Consider the following 16591-nt stretch of genomic DNA (forward strand, 5'->3'; position numbering starts at 1 on the left):
GAGTCGTCTTGCCTTGAAACTTCATGTGAAGGCTTAAGGGACCATTGTATGAATTTACAAGCCATAAAAATGGCATTGGCATGTAGAAATATGAAGATGTGCCTAAACCCACCTACCACCCTATAAATCCACGGCTTGCTTATCCCGTCTCTCTGGTCGACATAGTGCTCGCCCGTCCACTCGTTTCGTCGGTTGGCTTAGGCATACGAAGTTCATTCCCAGTCTAAGATCAGACCGTACCGAAGGTTGCGGTAGCAGGATTGATAGCACACAGAGGGGGACCCGACCGATCCCCGACTTACGCATCCTAGCCCTCTGGCCAGCTGAGCGCCCGCATGCTTGTTTCATGGGTTGACTTAGGCATATGGAGTTTATTCCCAGTGTAAGCATATAGAGTTCATTACCAGTCTAAGATCGGATTGGACCGAGGGTTGCGACAGTACATGCTGGGCTCTGGCATGTGCTGGTGCTGTATTTTTATTCGCTGGGGCACCATCGTCGGAGAACCTGACCGACGGCATTAGGGTTTCGGCTATTATGGGGGCCGGAGGGTGTGCACACATGATGTGCGATGGGTGCTGGTACTTGGCCCTTATATTGGCCCCCTATCCTGAACTCAAAAAGTTTCCAAAACCGTGAAAAATAGAAATCGAGTCGTCTTTCCATGAAACTTCACGTGAAGGCTTAAGGGACCATTGTATGAATTTACAAGCCATAAAAATGGCATTGGCATGTAGAAATATGAACGTGTGCCTAAACCCACCTACCACCCTATCGATCCACGGCTTGCACATCCCGTTTCTCTATCCGACGTAGTGCCCGCCTGCCCATCTGTCCACTCATTTCATCGGTTGGCTTAGGCATACGGAGTTCATTCCCAATCTAAGATCGGACCAAATCGAGGGTTGCGGCAGTAGGATTGGCAGCACGTAGAGGGGGACTCAACCGATCCCTGGCTTGCGAATCTCGCCCCTCTGGCCGGTTGAGCACCCGCACGCTCATTTCGTGGGTTGACTTAGGCATACAGAGTTCATTCCTAGTCTAAGCATACGGAGTTCATTCCCAGTCTAAGATCGAATCAGACCGAGGGTTGCGACAGCACATGCTGGGCTCGGGCAAGTCCTGGTGCCGCATTTTTTTTCGTCAGGGCACCATCGTCAGAGCATCACCAGAGAACCTGACTGACAGCTTTGGGCTTCCGACGATCAGGGGGCCGGGGGGTGTGCGCACATGATGTGCGATGGGTGCTGGTACTTGGCCCTTATATTGGCCCCCTATCCCTCATCAAACCTCAAGAACTCACACCCCCTTAAAGAGCATTTGAGATTTTACAAGTTTGCTGCCAGTAGCCATTAAAGTGTCTGAAATGGGGACAACTTTTTCAAATGGTCATAAAATCTTGTACACTTCGAGTTTTCAGCTTAAATTTTTTGTGCATGCCAAAAAAAATACAAGGATCACGTCTACCAAGTTCAGGGCCAAAACTCCTTCCAAAAAATTTTAAAAAATCCTAGACCGCAAAAATTTCAAAAATCATGAAAAATAGAAAACGAGTCGTCTTGCCATGAAACTTCACGTGAAGGCTTAAGGGACCACTGTATGATTTTACAAGCCATAAAAATGGAATCAGCATGCAGAAATATGAAGATGTGCCTAAACCCACCAACAACCTTATCGATCCACGGCTTACGCATCCCGTCTCTCTCGCCGGCGTAGTGCCCGCCCAACCGCCCACCCATTCGTTTTGTCGGTTGGCTTAGGCATGCGAAGTTCATTCCAGTCTAAGATCAGACCGGGGTGAGGGTTGCGATAGCACATGATGGGCTCGGGCATGTGCTGGTTCTGTATTTTTCTTCGCCTGGGCACCATCGCCAGAGAGCATGACCAGCAGCATTGGGGTTTCGGTGATCGGGGGGGCCGGGGGGTGTGCGCACATGATGTGCGATGGGTGCTGGTACTTAGCCCTTATATTGGCCCCCTATCCCTCATCAAGCCTCGAGAACTTGCACCCCCTTAAATAGCATTTGAGATTTTATAGGTTTGTTGCCAGTAGCTGTTAAAGTGCTTGAAATGGGGACACTTTTTTCAAATGGTCACAAAATCTTGTACACTTCGAGTTTTTAGCTGAAGTTTTTTGTGCATGCAAACAAAAGTACAAGGATCACGTCTACCAAGTTTGGGACCAAACTCCTTCCAAAAAAATTTTAAAAAATCTCGAGCCGTAAAAAGTTTTAAAAATAATGAAAAATAGAAAATGAGTCGTCTGGCCATGAAACTTTGCGTGAAGGCTTAAGGGACCATTGTATGAATTTACAGGCCATAAAAATGGAATTGGCATGTACAAATATGAAGATGTGCCTAAACCCACCTACCACCCTATCGATCCATGACTTGCGCATCCCGTCTCTCGGCCGGCATAGTGCTCGTCCGCCCGCCCGCCCGCTCGTTTTGTCGGTCGGCTTAGGCATATGGAGTTCATTCCCAGTCTAAGATCAGACCAGATTGAGGGTTGCGACAGCACATGCTGGGCTCGGGCATGTGCTGGTGCCGCATTTTTCTTCACCGGGGCACCATCGCCGGAGAACCTGACCGGCGGCATTGGGGTTCCGACGATCAACGAAGCCGGGGGGGTGTGCGCACATGATGTGCGATGGGTGCTGGTAGTTGGCCCTTATATTGGCCCCCTATCCTCCGTCAAACCTTGAGAACTCACACCCCCTGAAAGAGCATTTGAGATTTTACAGGTTTGCTGCCAGTAGCCATTAAAGTGTCTGAAATGGGGACACTTTTTTCAAATTGTCAGAACATCTTGTACACTTCGAGTTTTTAGCTGACATTTTTTATGCATGCCAACAAAAATACAAGGATCATGTCTACCAAGTTTGGGGCCAAAACTCCTTCTGAAAAAATTTTAAAAAATCTCGAACCGTAAAAAGTTTTGAAAATCGTGAAAAATAGAAAACGAGTCGTCTTGCAATGAAACTTCACGTGAAGGCTTAAGGGCCCATTGTATGAATTTACAAGCCATAAAAAAGGCATTGGCACGTAGAAATATGAAGATGTGCCTAACCCCACTTACCACCCTATCGATCCACGGCTTGCGGATCCCGTCTCTCTGGCTGACGTAGTGCCCACCCGCCCTCCCTTCCGCTCGTTTCATCGGTTGGCTTAGGCATACGGAGTTCATTCCCAGACAAAGATTAGACCGGGCCGAGGGTTACGATAATAGGATCGGCAGCATGCAGAAGGGGACCCGACTGATCCCCAGCTTACGCATCCAACCCCTCTGGCCGGCTGAGCGCCTGCACATTTGTTTCGTGGGTTGACTTAGGCATACGGAGTTCATTCTCAGTCTAAGCATACGGTGTTCATTCTCAGTCTATGATCGGACCGGACCGAGGGTTGTGGTAACACATGCCAGGCTTGGGCATGTGCTGGTGCTACATTTTTCTTCACCCGGGCACCATCGCCAGAGCATTGCCGGAGAACCTGACCGGCAGCATTGGGGTTCCGGCGATCGGGGGGGCCGGGTGGTGTCGCACATGATGTGCGATGGGTGCTGGTACTTGGCCCTTATATTGGCCCCCTATCCCTCATCAAACCTCAAGAACTCACACCCCCTTAAAGAGCATTTGAGATTTTACAGGTTTGCTGCCAGTAGCCATTAAAGTATCTGAAATGGGGACACTTTTTTCAAATGGTCACAAAATCTTGTACACTTCGAGTTTTTAGCTGAATTTTTTTGGGCAAGCCAAAAAAAATACAAGGATCACGTCTACCAAGTTTGGGGCCAAAACTCATTCAGAAAAACTTTTAAAAAATCCGAACCGTAAAAAGTTTCAAAAGTCATGAAAAATAAAAAACGAGTCATCTTGCCATGAAACTTCATGTGAAGGCTTAAGGGACCATTGTATGAATTTACAAGCCATAAAAATGGCATTGGCATACAGAAATATGAAGATGTGCCTAAACCCACCTACCACCCTATCGATCCACGTCTTGCGCTTCCCGTCTCTCTGGCCGGCGTAATGCCCGCCTTCCTGCCCGTCCTTTCGTTTCGTCGGTTGGCTTAGGGATACGGAGTTCATTCCCAGTGCAAGATCAGACCGGACCGAGGGTTGGGCAATAAGATCGACAGCATGTAGAAAGGGACCCGACCAATGCTTGGATTGTACATCCCGCCCCTCTGGCCGGCTGAGCGCCTGCACGCTCGTTTTACGGGTGGACTTAGGCATACGGAGTTCATTCCCAGTCTAAGCATACGGAGTTCATTACCAGTCTAAGATCGGATCGAAACGAGGGTTGCAGCAGCACATACTGGGCTCGGGCATGTGCTGGTGCCATATTTTTCTTCGCCGGGGCACCATTGCCAGAGAATCGTCGGAGAACCTGACCGGTGGCATTAGGGTTTCGATGATCGGGGGGCCGGGGGGTATACGCACATGATGTGCGATGGGTGCTGGTACTTGACCTTTATATTGGCCCCCTATCCCTCATCAAACCTCGAGACCACACATCCCCTTAAAGAGCATTTGAGATTTTACAGGTTTGCTGCCAGTATCCATTAAAGTGTCGAAAATGGGGACACTTTTCTCATATGGTCACAAAATCTTGTACACTTCGAGTTTTTAGCTGATTTTCTTTTTGCATGCCAACAAAAATACAAGGATCACATCTACCAAGTTTGGGGCCGAAACGCCTTCCGAAAAAATTTTTAAAAATCTTGAACCGCAAAAAGTTTCAAAAATCATGAAAAATAGAAAACGAGTCGTCTTGCCATGAAACTTCACGTGAAGGCTTAAGGGACCATTGTATTAATTTACAAGCCATAAAAATGACATTGGCACGCAGAAATATGAAGATGTGCTTAAACCCACCTACCACCCTATCGATCCACGGCTTGCACATCCCGTCTCTCTGGCCGACGTAGCGCCCACCCGCTTGTTTCGTGGGTTGGCTTAGGCATACGGAGTTCATTCCCAGTCTAAGATCGGACCAGACCGAGGGTTGTGGCAGCAGGATCGACAGCACGCAGAGGGCGACCCGGTCGATCCCCAGCATGTGCATCCCGCCCTTCTGGCCGGCCGAGCCCCCGCACGCTCGTTTCGTTGGTCGACTTAGGCATGTGGAGTTAATTCCCAGTCTAAGCATACGGAGTTCATTCCCAGTCTAAGATTGGACCAGACCGAGGGTTACGGCAGCACATGCTGGGCTCGAGCATGTGCTGGTGCCGCATTTTTCTTCGTCGGGGCACCATCACCATACCCCGAGAACTCATCATGAAACTTTGCGTGAAGGCTTAAGGGACCATTGTATGAATTTAAAAGCCATAAAAATGGAATTGGCATGTAGAAATATGAAGATGTGCCTAAACCCACCTACCACCCTATCGATCCACAGCTCGCGCTTCCCGTCTCTCTGGACGGCGTAGTGCCTGCGCGCCTACCCGCCCGCTCGTTTCGTCGTTTGGCTTAGGCATACGGAGTTCATTCCCAATCTAAGATTGGACCAGACCAAGGGTTGTGGCAGCAGGATCGACAACACGTAGAGGGAGACCCGATCGATCCTCGACTTGCGCATCCCACCCTTCTGGCCGGTTGAGCGCCCGTACGCTCGTTTCGTGGGTTGACATAGGCATACGGAGTTCATTCCCAATCTAAGCATATGGAGTTCATTCCCAGTCTAAGATCAGACCGGACCGAGGGTTGTGACAGCACATGCTGGGCTCGGGCATGTGCTAGTGCCGTATTTCTCTTCATTGGGGCACCATCGCCGGAGAACCTGACCAGCGGCATTGGGGTTCTGGCGATCGGGTGGGCCGGGGGGGTGTGCGCACATGCTGTGCGATGGGTGCGGTACTTGGCCCTTATATTGGCTCCCTATCCCTCATCAAACCTCGAGAACTCACACCCTCTTACGCATCCCGTCTCTCTGGCCGATGTAGTGCCCGTCCGCCCGCCCGCCCGCTCATTTCGTCGGTTGGCTTAGGCATAAGGAGTTCATTCCCAGTCTAACATCAGACCGGACCAAGGGTTGCGACAACAGGATCGGCAGCACACTGAACGGGACCCGGCTGATCCCCAGCATGTGGATCCCGCCTCTCTAGTCGGCTGAGCGCCCGCACGCTCATTCCGTGGGTTAACTTAGGCATACGAAATTCATTCCTAGTCTAAGATCGGACCGGACCAAGGGTTGCGGCAGCACATGCTGGCTCGAGCAAGTGCTGGTGCCGTATTTTTCGTTACTAGGGCACCATCGTCGGAGAACCTGACCTACAGCATTGGGGTTCCGACGATCGGGGGGGCGGGGGGTGTGCGCACATGATGTGCGATGGGTGCTGGTACTTGGCCCTTATATTGGCCCCCTATCCCTCATCAAACCTCGAGAACTCACACCCCCTTAAAGCGCATTTGAGATTTTACAAGTTTGCTGCCACTAGCCATTAAAGCGTCTGAAATGGGGACACTTTTTTCAAATGGTCACAAAATCTTGTACACTTTGAGTTTTTAGCTGAAATTTTTTGTGCATGCTGACAAAAATACAGGGATCATGTCTACCAAGTTTGGGCCCAAAACTCCATCCAAAAAAATTTTCAAAAATCCTGAACTGCAAAAAGTTTCAAAAATCGTGAAAAATAGAAAACGAGTCGTCTTGCCATGAAACTTCACGTGAAGGCTTAAGGGACCATTGTATGAATTTACAAGCCCTAAAAATGGCATTGGCACATAGAAATATGAAGATGTGCCTAAACCCACCTACCACCCTATCGATCCTCGGCTTGCACATCCCGTTCGATCCCCGACTTGCGCATCCCGCCCCTCTGGCCGGCTGAGCGCCCGCACGCTCGTTTTGTGGGTTGACTTAGGCATACGGAGTTCATTCCCAGTCTAAGCATACGGAGTTCATTCCCAGTCTAAGATCGGACCACATCGAGGGTTGCGGCAACACATGCTGGGCTCGGGCATGTGCTGGTGCCGCATTATTCTTTGGCGGGGCACCATCACCGAAGCATCGTCAGAGAACCTGACCGGCGGCATTGGGGTTCTGACGATCGGGGGGGCCGGGGGGTGTGCACACATGATGTGCGATCTGTGCTGGTACTTGGCCCGTATATTGGCCCCCTATTCCTCATCAAACCTCAAGAACTCACACCCCCTTAAAGAGCATTTGAGATTTTATAGGTTTGCTGCCAGTAGCCATTAAAGTGTCTGAAATTAGGACATTTTTTTCAAATGGTCACAAAATCTTGTACACTTTGAGTTTCAAGCTGAATTGTTTTGTGCATGCCAACAAAAATGCAAGGATCACGTCTACCAAGTTTGGGGCAAAAACTCTTTCCTAAAAAATTTTAAAAAATCACGAACCGTAAAAAGTTTCAAAAATCATGAAAAATAGAAAACGAGTCGTCTTGCCATGAAACTTTACGTGAAGGCTTAAGGGACCATTGTATGAAATTACAAGCCATAAAAATGGCATTGGCACACAGAAATATGAAGATGTGCCTAAACCCAACTACCACCCTATCGATCCACGGCTTGCGCATCCCGTCTCTCAGGCCAGCGTACTGCTTGCCCGCTCATTTCATCGGTTGGCTTAGGCATATAGAGTTCATTCCTAGTCTAAGATCGGACCGGACCGACGGTTAAGGTAGCAGGATTAGCAGCACGCAGAGGGGGACCCGACCAAACCTCAGCTTACGCATACCGCCCCTCTGGTCGACTGAGCGCCCGCACGCTCGTTTTGTGGGTTGACTTAGGCATACGGAGTTCATTCCTAGTCTAAGCATATGGAGTTCATTCCCAATCTAAGATCGGATTGAATTGAAGGTTGAGGCAGCACATGCTGGGCTCGAGCATGTGCTGGTGCCGTATTTTTCTTCGCCGGGGTGCCATCGTCGGAGCATCATCGGAGAACCTGACCGACGACATTGGGGTTCCGACGATTCGGGGGGGCCTAGGGGGTTGTGCACACAAGATGTGGGATGGGTGCTCATACTTGGCCCTTATATTGGCCCCCTATCCCTCATCAAACCTCGAGAACTCACACCCCCTTAATGAGCATTTGAGATTTTACAGGTTTGCTGCCAGTAGCCATTAAAGTGTCTGAAATGGGGACACTTTTTTCAAATGGTCACAAAATCTTGTACACTTCGAGTTTTTAGCTGAATTTTTTTGTGCATGCCAACAAAAATACAAGGATCATGTCTACCAAGTTTGGGGCCAAAACTCCATCCGAAAAAATTTTAAAAAATCTTGAACCCCAAAAAGTTTTGAAAATCGTGAAAAATAGAAAACGAGATGAAACTTCAAGTGAAGGCTTAAGGGACCATTGTATGAATTTACTGGCCATAAAAATGGCATTGGCATGCAGAAATATGAAGATGTGCCTAAACCAACCTACCACCCTATCGATCCACGGCTTACGCATCCCGTCTCTCCAGTCGGCGTAGTGCCCGCCCGTCCGCCTGCCCACTCATTTCGTCGGTTGGCTTAGGCATACGGAGTTGATTCCTAGTCTAAGATTGGATCAGACCGAGGGTTGCAGCAGCAGCATCGGCAGCACGTAAAGGGGGACCCAGTCGATCCCCGACTTGCGCATCCCCGACGTAGTACCCGCCTGCCTGCCCGTCCGTCCGCTCATTTCGTCAGTTGGCTTAGGCATATGGAGTTCATTCCCAATCTAAGATCGGACTGGACTGAGGGCTGTGGTAGCTGGATCGGTAGCACGTAGAGGGTTACCCAGTCGATCCCCGGCATGCGCATCCCGCCCCTCTGGCCGACTGAACGCCTGCACGCTCGTTTCGTGGGTTGACTTAGGCATACGAAGTTCATTCCCAGTCTAAGCATATGGAGTTCATTCCCAGTCTAAGATTGGACCAGACCGAGGGTTGTGGTAGCACATGTTGGGCTCAGGCATATGCTGGTGCCACATTTTTCTTCACCGAGGTACCATCGCTGGAGCATCGCTGAAGAACCTGACCGACAGCGTTGGGGTTCCGACGATCGGGGGGCCGGGGGGTGTGCGCACATGATGTACGATGGGTGCTGGTACTTGGCCATTATATTGGCCCCCTATCCCTCATCAAACCTCAAGAACTCACACCCCCTTAAAGAGCATTTGAGATTTTACAGGTTTGCTTCCAGTAGCAATTAAAGTGTCTGAAATGGGGACACTTTTTTCAAATGGTCACAAAATCTTGTACACTTCAAGTTTTTAGCTGAATTTTTTTGTGCATGCCAACAAAAATACAAGGATCATGTCTACCAAGATTGGGGACAAAAATTCTTCTGAAAAAATTTTAAAAAATCCTGAACCGTAAAAAGTTTCAAAAATCATGAAAAATAGAAAACGAGTCGTCTTGCCATGAAACTTCACGTGAAGGCTTAAGGGACCATTGTATGAATTTACAAGCCATAATAATGGCATTGGCAAGCAGAAATATGAAGATGTGCCTAAACCCACCTACCACCCTATCGATCCACGGCTTGCGCATCCCGTCTCTCTGGTCGGCGTAGTGCCCGCTTACTCGTTTTGTCGGTTGGCTTAGGCATACGGAGTTCATTCCCAATCTAAGATTGGACCAGACCAAGGGTTGTGGCAGCAGGATAGGTAGCATGCAGAGGGGGACCTGACTGATCCCCAGCTTGCGCATCCCGCCCCTCTGGCCGGCTGAGCGCCCGTACGCTCGTTTTGTGGGTTGACTTAGGCATACGGAGTTCATTCCCAGTCTAAGCATACGGAGTTCATTCCCAATCTAAGATCAGACCAGACTGCGGGTTACGGTAGCACAAGCTAGGCTCGGGCAAGTGCTGGTGTCGAATTTTTCTTTGTCGGGGCACCATCACCGGAGCATTGCCGGAGAACCTGACCGGCGGTATTAGGGTTCCGACGATCGGGGGGCCCGGGGGGTGTGCGCACGTGGTGTGCGATGGGTGCTGGTACTTGGCCCTTATATTGGCCTCCTATCCATCATCAAACCTCGAGAACTCACACCCCCTTAAAGAGCATTTGAGATTTTACAGGTTTGCTGCCAGTAGCCATTAAAGTCTCTGAAATGGCGACACTTTTTCAAATGGTCACAAAATCTTGTACACTTCGAGTTTTTAGCTGAATTTTTTTGTGCATGCCAGCAAAATGTGAGGATCATGTCTACCAAGTTTTGGGCCAAAAGTCCTTCCAAAAAAATTTTAAAAAATCTCGAACCCTAAAAAGTTTTGAAAATCATGAAAAATAGAAAACGAGTCGTCCTGCCATGAAACTTCACGTGAAGGCTTAAAGGACCATTGTATGAATTTACAAGCCATAAAAATGGCATTGGCACATAGAAATATGAAGATGTGCCTAAACCCACCTACCACCCTATCGATCCATGGCTTGCGCATCCCGTCTCTCTGGCCGACGTAGTGCCCGCCCGCCCGCCCTCCCACCCGCTCGTTTCGTCGGTTGGCTTAGGCATACGGAGTTCATTCCCAGTCTAAGATTGGATTGGACCAAGGGTTGTGGCAGCAGGATTTGCAGCACCCAGAGGGGGACCCGGCTGATCCCCATCTTGCGCATCCCACCCCTCTGACCGGTTGAGCTCCCGCACGCTCGTTTTATGGGTTGACTTAGGCATATGGAGTTCATTCCCAGTCTAAGCATATAGAGTTCATTCCCTGTCAAAGATCAGACCGGACCGAGGGTTACGACAGCACATGCTGGGCTCGGGCATGTGCTGGTGCCGTATTTTTCTTCACCGGAGCACCATCGTCGGAGCATCGTTGGAGAACCTGACTGGCAGCATTAGGGTTTCGGTGATTCGGGGGGCTGGGGGGGTGTGCGTACATGATGTGCGATGGGTGCTGGTTCTTGGCCCTTATATTGGCCCCCTATCCCTCATCAAACCTCAAGAACTCACACGCCCTTAAAGAGCATTTGAGATTTTTTAGGTTTGCTGCCAGTAGCCATTAAAGTGTCTGAAATGGGGACACTTTTTTCAAATGATCACAAAATCTTGTACACTTCAAGTTTTTAGCTGAATTTTTTTGTGCACACCGACATAAATACAAGGATCATGCCTACCATGTTTGGGGCCAAAACTCCTTCCGAAAAAATTTTAAAAAATCCCAAACCGCAAAAGTTTCAAAAATCGTGAAAAATAGAAAACGAGTCGTCTTGCCATGAAATTCACGTGAAGGCTTAAGGGACCATTGTATGAATTTACAAGCCATAAAAATGGCATTGGCACGCAGAAATATGAAGATATGCCTAAACCCACCTACCACCCTATTGATCTACGGCTTGTGCATCCCATCTTTCTGGCCGGTGCAGTGCCCGCCCGCTCATTTCGTCAGTTGGCTAAGGCATACGGCATTCATTCCCAGTCTAAGATCGGACCGGACTGAGGGTTATTGCAGTAGGATTGGTAGCTCGTAGACGGGGACCTTGCCGGCTGAGCGCATCCCGCCCCTCTGGCCGGCTGAGCGCATGCACGCTCATTTCGTGGGTTGACTTAGGTATACGGAGTTCATTCCCAGTCTAAGATCGGACCGGATTGAGGGTTGCGATAGCACATGCTGGGCTCGGGCATGTGCTGGTGCCCCATTTTTCTTCATCAGGGCACCATCGTCGGAGCATCGTCGGAGAACCTGACCGACGGCATTGGGGTTCCGACGATCGGGGGGTCCGGGGCGGTGGGCGCACATGATGTGCGATGGGTGCTGGTACTTGGCCCTTATATTGCCCCCTATCCCTCATCAAACCTCGAGAACTCATACCCCTTAAAGAGCATTTGAGATTTTACAGGTTTGCTGCCAGTAGCCATTAAAGTATCTGAAATGGGGACACTTTTTTCAAATGGTCACAAAATCTTGTACTCTTCGAGTTTTTAGCTGATTTTTTTTATGCATACCAACAAAAATACAAGGATCACGTCTGCCAAGTTTTCTGCCAAAACTCCTTCTGAAAAAATTTTAAAAAATCTCGAACCGCAAAAAGTTTCAAAAATCGTGAAAAATAGAAAACGAGTCGTCTTGCCATGAAATTTCACGTGAAGGCTTAAGGGACCATTGTATGAATTTACAAGGATAAAAATGGCATTGGCATGCAGAAATATGAAGATGTGCCTAAACCCACCTACCACCCTATTGATCCACGGCTTGTGCATCCCGTCTCTCTGGCCGGTGTAGCGCTCGCCCGCCTACCCGCATGCCCGCTCGTTTCGTCGATTGGCTTAGGCATACGGAGTTAATTCCCAATCTAAGATTGGCTCGGATGGAGGGTTGGGGCGGCACATGCTGGGCTCGGGCATGTGCTGGTGCCGTATTTTTCTTCGTTGGGGCACCATCGCCGGAGCATCGCCGGAGAACCTGACCGACAGCATTAGGGTTCCGACGATCGGAGGGGCCAGGGGGGTGTGCGCACATGATGTGCGATGGGTGCTGGTACTTGGCCCTCATATTGGCCTCCTATCCCTCATCAAACCTCAAGAACTTACACCCCCTGAAAGAGCATTTGAGATTTTACAGGTTTGCTGCTAGTAGCCATTAAAGTGTCTGAAATAGGGACACTTTTTTCAAATGGTCACAAAATCTTGTACACTTTGAGTTTTTAGCTGATTTTTTTTGTGCTTGCCAACAAAAATACAGGGATCACGTCTACCAAGTTTGGTGCCAAAACTCCTTCTGAAAGAATTTTAAAAAATCCCGAACCGTAAAATATTTGGAAAATCATGAAAAATAGAAAACGAGTCGTATTGCCATAAAACTTCACGTGAAGGCTTAAAGGACCATTGTATGAATTTATAAGCCATACAAATGGCATTGGCATGCAAAAATATGAAGATGTGCTTAAACGCGCCTACCACCCTATCGATCCACGGCTTACACATCCCGTCTCTCTGGCCGGCGTAGTGCCCGCCCGCACGCCCGCTCGTTTCATCGGTTGGCTTAGGCATACGGAGTTCATTCTCAGTCTAAGATTAAACTGGACTGAGGGTTGCGACAGTAGGATCGGCAGCACGTAGAGGGGGACCCAGTTGATCCCCGGCTTGCACATCCTGCCCTTTTGGCCGGCTGAGTGCCCGCACACTCATTTCGTGGGTTGACTTAGGCATACAGAGTTCATTCCCAGTCCAAGCATACGGAGTTCATTCCCAGTCTAAGATTGGACCACACCGAGGGTTACGATAGCACATTCTGGGCTCGGGCATGTGCTGGTGCCATATTTTTCTTCGTCGGGGCACCATCGCTAGAGCATCATCGGAGAACCTATCCGACGGCATTGGGGTTCCAACGATCGGGGGGGTTGTGCGCACATGATGTGCGATGGGTGCTGGTACTTGGCCCTTATATTGGCACCCTATCCCTCATCAATCCTCGAGAACTCACACCCCCTTAAAGAGCTTTTGAGATTTTCCAGGTTTGCTGCCAGTAGCCATTAAAGTGTTTAGAATGGGGAAACTTTTTTCAAATGGTCACAAAATCTTGTACACTTCAAGTTTTTAGCTGATTTTTTTTTATGCATGCCAAAAAAAATACAAGGATCACGCCTACCAAGTTTGGGGCCAAAGCTCCTTCCGAAAAAATTTTTAAAAATATCGAACCGTAAAAAGTTTCAAAAATCGTGAAAAAAAGAAAACGAGTCGTCTTGCCACGAAACTTCACGTGAAGGCTTAAGGGACCATTGTATGAATTTGGAAGCCATAAAAATGGCATTGGCACATAGAAATATGAAGATGTGCCTAAACCCACCTACCACCCTATCGATCCACGGCTTGTGCATCCCGTCTCTCTGGTCGACGTAGTGCCCGCCTGCCCGTTCGTCTGCTCGTTTCGTCGGTTGGCTTAGGCATACGAAGTTCATTCCCAGTCTAAGATCGGACCAGACTGAGGGATGCGGTAGCAGGATCGGTAGCATGCAGAGGGGGACCCAGTCGATCCCCGACTTGCGCATCCCGCCCCCTGGCCGACTGAACGCCCGCACACTCGTTTCGTGGGTTGACTTAGGCATACGAAGCTCATTCTGAGTCTAAGCATACGGAGTTCATTCCCAGTCTAAGATCGGACCAGACCAGGGGTTGCGGTAGCACATGCTGGGCTCAGGGATGTGCTGGTGCCGCTTTTTTCTTTGTCGGGGCACCATCGCCGGAGCATCGTTGGAGAACCTGACCTACGGCATTGGGGTTCTGACGATCGGGGGGGCCAGGGGGGTGTGCGCACATGATGTGCGATCGGTGCTGGTACATGGCCCTTATATTGGCCCCCTATCCCTCATCAAACCTCGAGAACTCACACCCCCTTAAAGAGCATTTGAGATTTTTCAGGTTTGCTGCCTGTAGCCATTAAAGTGTCTAAAATGGGAACACTTTTTTCAAATGGTCACAAAATCTTGTACACTTCGAGTTTTTCACTGAATTGTTTTGTGCATGCCAAAAAGAATACAAGGATCACGTCTACTAAGTTTGGGGTGAAAACTCCTTTCAAAAAAATTATAAAAAATCCCGCACCGTAAAAAGTTTTGAAAATCGTGAAAAATAGAAAACGAGTCCTCTTGCCATGAAACTTCACGTGAAGGCTTAATGCGCGATTGTATGAATTTACAAGCCATAAAAATGGCAATGGCATGTAGAAATAAGAAGATGTGCCTAAACCCACCTACCACCCTATCGATCCACGGCTTGCCTATCCCGTCTCTCTGGCCGACGTAGTGCCCACCCACCCGTCCGCCCGCTCGTTTCGTTGGTTCGCTTAGTCTTACGGAGTTCATTCCCAGTCTAAGATCGGACCAGACCGAGGGTTATGGCAGCACAAGCTGGGCTCGGGCATGTGCTGGTACCACATTTTTCTTCGCCGGGGCACCATCGCCGGAGCATCGCTGGAGAACCTGACTGGCGGTATTAGGGTTCCGGCGATCGGGGGGCCCGAGGGCTGTGCGCACATGATTTGCGATGGGTGCTGGTACTTGGCCCTTATATTGACCCCCTATCCCACATCAAACCTCGACAACTCACACCCACTGAAAGAGCATTTGAGATTTTACAAGTTTGCTGCCAGTAGCCATTAAAGTGTCTGAAATGGGGACTTTTTTTCAAATGGTCACAAAACCTTGTACACTTTGAGTTTTTAGCTGAATTGTTTTGTGCATGCCAACAAAAATACAAGGATCACGTCTACCAAGCTTGGGGCTGAAACTCCTTCCGAAAAAATTTTAAAAAATCCTGAACTGCAAAAAGTTTCAAAAAATCCCTCTGGCCAGCTGAGCGCCCGCACGCTCGTTTCGTTGGTTGACTTAGGCATACAGAGTTCATTCCCAGTCTAAGCAAACGGAGTTCATTCCTAGTCTAAGATCGGACTAAACCGAGGGTTGCGGCAGCACATGCTGGGCTCGGGGTTGTGCTGGTGCCGTATTTTTCTTCGTCGGGGCACCATCACCGGACCATCGCCGGAGAACTTGACTGGCGGCATTAAGGTTCCGGCGATCGGGGGGGCCAGGGGGGTGTGCACACATGATGTGCGATGGGCGCTGGTACTTTTCCCTTATATTGGCCCCCTATCCCTCATCAAACCTCGAGAACTCACACTCCCTTAAAGAGCATTTGAGATTTTACAGGTTTGCTGCCAGTAGCCATTCAAGTGTCTGAAATGGGGACACTTTTTTCAAATGGTCACAAAATCTTGTACACTTCGAGTTTTTAGCTGAATTGTTTTGTGCATGCCAAAAAAAATATAAGGATCACGTCTACCAAGTTTGGGACCCAAACTCCTTCCGAAAAAATTTTAAAAATCCCGAACCGTAAAAAGTTTCAAAAATCATGAAAATTAGAAAACGAGTCTCTTTGGCCGGCGTACTGCCCGCCCGCCCGCCCGTTCATTTTGTCGGTTGTTTTAGGCATACGAAGTTCATTCCTAGTCTAAGATTGGACCGAACCGAGGGTTGCTGCAGCACATGCTGGGCTCGAGCATGTGCTGGTGCCGTATTTTTCTTCGTCGGGGCACGTCCGCAGGAGAACCTGACCGGCGGCATTGGGGTTCCAATGATCAGGGGGGTCGGGGGGTATGCCCACATGATGCACGATGGGTGCTAGTACTTGGCCCTTATATTGGCCCCCTATCCCTCATCAAACCTTGAGAACTCACACCCCCTTAAAAAGCATTTGAGATTTTACAGGTTTGCTACCAGTAGCCATTAAAGTGTCTAAAATGGGGACACTTTTTTCAAATAGTCACAAAATCTTGTACACTTTGAGTTTTTAGCTGATTTTTTTTATGCATGCCAACAAAAATACAAGGATCACGTATACCAAGTTTGGGGCCAAAACTCCTTCCGAAAAATTTTAAAAAAAATCTTGAACCGTAAAAAGTTTCAAAAATCATGAAAAATAAAAAACGAGTCGTCTTGCCCTGAAACTTCACGTGAAGGCTTAAGCTACCATTGTATGAATTCACAAGCCATAAAAATGGCATTGGTGTGCAGAAATATGAAGATGTGCCTAAACCTACCTACCACCCTATCGATCTACGACTTGCGCATCCCGTCTCTCTGGATGGCGTAGTGCTCACCCGCCCGCCCGCCCGCTCGTTTCGTTGGTTGGCTTTGGCATACGGAGTTCATT

The sequence above is a fragment of the Durio zibethinus genome, chromosome 9, assembly GCF_047325235.1.
Source record: "Durio zibethinus cultivar Kanyao isolate XHJ-2024 chromosome 9, ASM4732523v1, whole genome shotgun sequence".
Classification (NCBI taxonomy): Eukaryota; Viridiplantae; Streptophyta; class Magnoliopsida; order Malvales; family Malvaceae; genus Durio; species Durio zibethinus.